Below are 6,875 nucleotides of genomic sequence, written 5' to 3' on the forward strand. Positions count from 1 at the left end.
CATCTTGGCAAAGTTAGCTACAGAGTATACATACCTTTCCGTATCTCCAGTGGATCTTCCTGATAGTTCAATTGGTAAAGAACCCGCCTGCAATGCAGGAGACCCCGGTTTGATTCCTGGGTCAGGAAGATCCCCTAGGGAAGGGATAGGCTACCCACTCCAGTATTCTTGGGCTTCCCTTGTGGCTCAGCTGGTAAAGAATTTGCCTGCAATGCCAGAGACTTGGGTTTGATCCCTGGGTTGGTAAGATCCCCTGGAGAAGAGAAAGGCTACCCACTCCAGTATTCTGGCCTGAAGAATTCCACGGACTGTATAGTTCATGGGGTCGCAAAGAGTCAGACACAACTGAGCGACTTTCACTTTCACTTATATGTACCTTACCTACTAAGTGAATCATCTTTTACCAAAACTCCTTTGATAAAAATCAGAGCTGCATCAACTAGCAGAAAATTCCAGGATGCTCAACCAAAAATTTAAGGTTCCCTGGTGACTCCATTGTAAAGAGTCTGCCTTCCAATGCAGGAGATGTGGGTTTGATCCCTGGGTAGGGAAGATCCCCTGGAGAAGGAAATGACAACCCATTCCAATATTCTTACCTGGAGAATCCATGGACAGAGGAAACAGGTGGGCTACAGTCCAAGGGGTTGCAAAAGAGTCAGACATGACTTAGCAACTAAAAAGCAACAGAGACTCAGTAAAGCTACTGGCCAGATATTCAGCACTGGTTGGATGTTATTTTAAGGCACAGCAACCTACTGGCATTCCTTGGGGTTCTCACTTCCCTCTGAGCGTTTTAAGAACTGCCTACCTTCTTCAATCTACCAGAGGCTGGACCAGCCATTAGAAGGTCTCACCCTCTGTATTACCCAATGATGTCCAATTCTGAAAGCGTGCTTTCTAAAACCTGGCTCTCTTATTTCTCTTCTTAGCTGGGCACATGTACTATTTAACTGGGCAAGACAGGTGTTTTCACATTTTAACACTTCATGCTCCTCTCTCGTTCATGGTGAACAGTGATAATGAAAATTCTTTCCTTTTAGAGCTGCAACAACTAGAGTGTAAAACCTTCCTTGGTCCTCAAGATTTAAAAGTTTGTAATGCTGAGAAAGAACCTGGGATGTTATACATTTCCTGATTTCAAGAGTATTCGTTTTCTGGATGCTGAGTGCATACATTTCATCGGTTTTAACTTTCTGGCCAACCACTTTATATTTCCCAATCATGAACAGTTTGATAGTACTGTTCATTCACTCCATACTCATTTAACAAATACAGAATGCCTGTGTGTCAGACACTATTCTAAGGGATTAGGCGACAACAGTGAACAAAGCAGGCAAATATCCCTACTTTGATGAGATTACACTGTAGGGAGATAGATAGTATGCTAGGTGCCGGTAAGTGCTAAAGAGAGAAATAAAGCACAGAAGGGGAGCAAGAAGTATTGCAGATGGGTGTAATATTTATATATTTTTATCAGATTATTTTGATAACATCATTAAAAAAAAACTTAAAATTTTCCCTTCTTTTTAAAAAAATCCTGACTGCTAAGCAGATTGTACACTGTTTTTTTTTTTGTTAAAGGTTTTTAGGGAAGATAAAACCTTAAACTTGGAGTGTGGATGTTAGGTTATATCTAACAAGCAGTGCGTTATGATACTGTGTGATAAAGATCCTGCTGGTGAAATAACATGCTGGAGAGTTGGAGACTTGGATTACTTCCTACATGGCTCACTCAAGGGGTGTTCTTCCCTTAGACCTGGAATGCAGAGTCTCTAAAGAAACACTTTGTTCTTATAAGGCCATTTACATACTTGCTTTCTGTTGAAATAACTGAAAATGTTAAATCTAACAGTTGTTTTTGTCTTAAATAGAGAGTGTCACATATATTTAAGTTGTGTATTTTTATTGCTGTTGTTGTTTAGTTGCTAAGTCATGTCCGACTCTTTGTTGACCTCATGGACTGTACCCACCAGGCTCCTCTGTCCAGGGGATTTCTCAGGCAGGAATACTGGAGTGGGTTGCCATTCCTTTACCAGGGGAACTTCCCAATTCAGGGATCAAAGCCACATCTCCTGCATTGCCAGGTGGATTTTTTTTACCACTGAGCCACCAGGGAAGCCTGCTTTTTTTAAATATAAAATAAGTCAAATACCAAGAAAGGGGGGAGGAGGGAGGGACAACAAGTTTCTCCATACAGTCTCAGATATCTATTTTAACATGTCCCACCTATCACCTTAGGGTATAGGGACATGGTCAGCTAAATGCTCAGGATATCGAGGTAGCCTGGTGACGACACATCTTGCAGCCATGCTCTTGCTTTGGCAATTTTCACAGGAACCAGACATAATACATCCACTTGTGACATCCAAGTGTACCATCCATTTCAAAACTGAAATACATCCATTTCAGAATTGTTTGCTAAAATGAATATGTAGTAATTTCCTGCTATTTTCATGGGGAAACTGTGTTAGTATGCTAGCCATCTAATTTATATTGGTAAATTCAACTATCACATAGGCTAATTTTAAGGTCTTTTTAAAAATTATGACTGCACACTCATGAGCTGTTATATATTAAAAGAGTAAACAGTCTCTCCAAAAGAACCCCATTTTCTCCCCATTTCAACTTCTAAATAGATTCAAACCAGAATAACTGGCTGAATTGTAGGCATAATCTTACCTAAATATATATAGTGGTGATCATTTTGTAATGTAATGTATAAAAATATTGAATCACTGGTGCACCTAAAATTAACATAGTACTGTAGATGAATTATACTTCAACTAAATAAATAAAATGTATATATAATGTCTGCCTTTGATCATCATATTAGAAACTCAAATAATGTAGTCAAATTAAATCTATGATACTTTACTTTTAGATGTTAATTTAAACCTTCTTCTCAGCCAATCTTTTACTAAATCTTCTACCAAATATTCTACTTAATTGTCTGGACTTTAACTAATTAGCAATCCTTAAAAGGTAAGAAAGAACAGGAAGGGAAAATATTGGTGGAAAGGAAGCTGGCCTATAGGGTGAAGGTAATAATGGGTAAATTAAAGGAATGGCTAAAGTTGGACTCTTCAACTTGTTGAACGGCACCAATAGAAGTAGTATTAATCCTTGTTGAGAGAGCTACCTGAAAGATCATGCTTTTGATGTACAAGAGTAGCCAATCACAAATCCTTGAAGGTCAAGTGTTATTGAATCAACTTTCACATCCTACTTTAACTCTCTAGGTTTTGCTGACAGGCATATTTTCCAGTATAGTAAATCATTGGCTAAATAAAGTTTTGAAAAAAGAAACAGAAAAGTAAATTATAATAATAGTAGGAGAAAAAAAAATCACAGGAATCACTGGAAACAAAAGAGGGCAAGTAAACTGTGTCCAAAGCCACACAAGAACTGACAGGAGCTAGGGTGCGGTATGAGCTGGGTGTCTGGACCCACGCTACAGAGGAAATGCTCAGGGCAACAGTGAGAGCCCTGTAAAGAGGCTATACAAATTCGCAACATTTAGGCTGCCTTAACTTTGAGTGAAAATGAAGATCATTGTCTATAAAGTGTCCACAGCTACAGGTAAAATTAGAAGTGTCCAGCCATTTACCAATCCTTAAAAGGCAAAGCTGAGCGCTGAAGAAGTGATGCTTTTGAACTGTGGTGTTGGAGAAGACTCTTGAGAGTCCCTTGGACTGCAAGGAGCTCCAACCAGTCCATGGTAAAGGAGATCAGTCCTGGGTGTTCATTGGAAGGGCTGATGTTGAAGCTGAAACTCCAGTACTTTGGCCACCTCATGCGAAGAGTTCACTCATTGGAAAAGACTCTAATGCTGGGAGGGATTGGGGGCAGGAGGAGAAGAGGACGACAGAGGATGAGATGGCTGGATGGCATCACTGACTCAATGGACATGAGTCTGAGTGAACTCCGGGAGTTGGTGATGGACAGGGAGGCCTGGCATGCTGCGATTCATGGGGTTGCAAAGAGTCGGACACAACTGAGTGACTGAACTGAGCTGAAGTGAAAAGGCAAAGAGGTGCTTTGTTTTCCCCAACCTGAAATCTCCTGTCTTTCTCCTTTCTTCAGGCGCTCAATCTGGGAGAAGAAATCCTGAAAGGCTGTGCCAGGCCCTGTGGAAACGCGCTCCCCCTCACAGGAGGGGAGCCTCAGCACAGTCCCCTCCCAGACACCTCTCAGAATGTTTTCAGCCCAGAGTGGGATGTGTTTTTCCAGTTCATCAGCTATAACAAACTGCCTTTTAAAAAACTCTCATGAAAGCAGAGGAGTGGCCCTGCGCCGCAGATCACTGGCATGCCCATAATCGCCACCATCCGTGCCATCTGTCCTCAGCTTTCCCTTCTGACCCTGGGCTGCACAGATCACTGGCGCGCCTATAATCGCCACCATCCATGTCATCTGTCCTCAGTTTTCCCTTCTGACCCTCTTCTGCCTCCCTCTGCCTCTGCTCTAGGTCCGCACAAGCCGTGTCTGGCTCTGGCTGGCAGCACTCAGAGGTGCAGTCTGCCGTCCACAATTAATGACAACGGTGGGATATATGTTGCTATATATAGTTCACCACTATGTGCCAGACACTTGGCTAAGTGTGGTCCAAAAAGATCTTATTCAATCTTCATAACAACCCTATGACATAGGAGGTATTTTATCTCTATTTAACAAGTGCAGAAACAGGCCCTAAAAGGCTAAGCAACCCGCCCAAGGTCATACAGCTAACAAATCTCAAAGAATAGATCTCAAACCTTGGTATCCATCTTATCCCAAAGAGTAATAATATTCTTCGTTGTTGTTCAGTCGCGAAGTCATGTCTGACTCTTTGCGACCCCATGGACTGTAGCCAGCCAGACTCCTCTGTCCATAGGATTTTTCCTGGCAAGAATACTGGAGTGGGTTGCCATTTCCTTTTCCAGGGGATCCGTCCAACCCAGGGATCAAACCCTCCTCTCCTGCATTAGCAGGTGGATTCTCTACCATTGAGTCATCAGGAAAGCCCCAAAAATGTTTTTTAACATTAGGCCATAAAGCCTGGGTGCAGAAATCATACAGATCTGAATTTCAGCTCTAATGCTACTACCACTTAACCCTTGTGCAATTTGGAAATTTATGCAATCTGAGTTTCCTCGAGTATGAAACGAAATAGCAATACCACTTAAGCTGATGGTTGTGAGCACTCAATGAACTAACATATAGGAAAGTTGTCTAGCAGGGTTTGTGCCATCCTGTAACCAGTACTCGGTGCACTCAATGCCACTCTTCCTCCTACCTGATTAGCAGTTACAGAGGCAGCCACGAAAAGATAATACCGAGGATAAACAGAAAGTGTGGATCACCATCACAGGTAACGCCAGTGATAGGTTTGCTCGGTCTCCCAGAGGTTCTGGTAATGCAAAACAAACCTAACCGCACTTCCTCCACGCCCTCGGTGGTAGTGAGCCCAAAACACTAAACCTTAGAAATTCGAAGCCGGAGCCGGAACTGGAGCCGCTAGGATACGCCTTCCCGCAGCCTCCTGCGTTACCCCACACGAGTCACTTTTGTCCACCCCACGATCTGGCAGCTCCCCTGGGGTCCCCCGCTACCAAGGCGCGTCCCGCTCCCCCTGGTACTAGCGAAACACAGAGCCGGCCCGAGTCCGCGTGTCTCCCCGGGCCGCAAGCCCGCCACCCCGCCGGAGGAGGCTGTGGGTTCCCGGGCACCAGAGGTCAAGCGCAGGCGGCGCCTCGTAGCCTGGAGCTGAGCCCGGAGCTCCGGCTCCCCCGGAAGACGCTGGGCAACTCTGGCCCTGGGCCGGTCGCCGATCGCCCGTCCAGCGGCTGCAGAGGCCCCATGCGCCCGGCCTACGCCGGGCCGCGCGGAGCCCAGGATGCGCCCACAGCGCGAGGGCGGCCCGGCCCAGTCGCGCGGATCCCCGGCTCTCCCGACCTGGCTCCTTCTCCTCTCCAGGGGACCGCTGGGTTCCGGGTACCCCGTCACACCGGGCCCGAAGCAGAGGAGAGTCCGCACTCACGGCTCGGCCACAGGGATGGGAGTTACTCCTTAAGGACCCGGCAGGCGGACACCGCACAGTCTCCCAGTCGCCGTGAGTCCAAGGAAACCCGGAGGATCCGCCGAAGGGCGGGGCGGGGCCGAGGGGCGGACCGAGGGGCGGGGCAGGGCCGGGGCTGATGGGCGGGGCCCAGTCGAGGGGCGAGGCCGAGGGGCGGGGTGGCGGGGCGGGGCTAGGGGCGGGGATGATTGGCGAAGCGGGGCGGGGCTGAGGGGCGAGGCGAGGCTGGGGCCGGCCGAGGGACGAGGCGGGGATGGGGGCGGGGCCCGGAAGAGAGGCGGGGCGGGGCCCGGTTGAGGGGCGGGGCAGGGCGGGGCTGAGGCCGGCTCCGTCCACCTCGGCCACTGCCTGCCCGAAACTGGTTTCTTACTGAAAACCCCTAGGAAACTTAAGGCTTTTTAAGTAAGTTATCCGGTACACCAAAATAAATTCCTGAAAATACAAGAATTTACATTTGAGAAAATTTAGACCGCATTGTGAACCAGAAAAGAATCAGGTTCAGCATGAAAGTAGACAAGTGCTAACTCCTACCCTCTGTTACGTTGAGAAGACTCTTGAGAGTCCCTTGGACTGCGAGGAAATCAAGCCAGTCAATCCTAAAGGAAATCAGTCCTGAATATTCATTGGAAGGACTGATGCTGAAGCTGAAACTCCAACACTTGGGCCACCTGATGCAAAGAACTGACTCATTTGAAAAGACCCTGATGCTGGGAAAGATTGAAGGCAGGAGGAGAAGGGGACGATAGGCGATAAGACGGTTGGATGGCATCACGACTCAATGGACATGAGTGTGAGTAAACCCCCGGGAGTTGGTGAT

At 46.7% G+C, this 6,875-nt stretch overlaps 1 protein-coding gene across 3 annotated transcripts in view; it reads right to left on the reverse strand.

The window, feature by feature from the left end:
- CPNE3 (copine 3) overlaps positions 1 to 6,139 on the reverse strand; it is a 47,313-nt gene extending 41,174 nt beyond the window's left edge. Inside the window, exon 1 of one of the 3 annotated variants that reach the window (XM_055546725.1) lies at positions 6,020 to 6,139. The gene's annotated coding sequence lies outside the window, so the exon portion shown is untranslated. Of the gene's footprint in view, positions 1 to 5,934 lie in introns of all 3 variants that reach the window. The other 2 variants (XM_055546724.1, XM_055546723.1) reach the window with 2 other exon arrangements.
- Positions 6,140 to 6,875: the final 736 nt, after the last annotated feature.

The sequence above is a fragment of the Bubalus kerabau genome, chromosome 14 (genome assembly GCF_029407905.1).
Source record: "Bubalus kerabau isolate K-KA32 ecotype Philippines breed swamp buffalo chromosome 14, PCC_UOA_SB_1v2, whole genome shotgun sequence".
NCBI classification, from domain to species: Eukaryota; Metazoa; Chordata; class Mammalia; order Artiodactyla; family Bovidae; genus Bubalus; species Bubalus kerabau.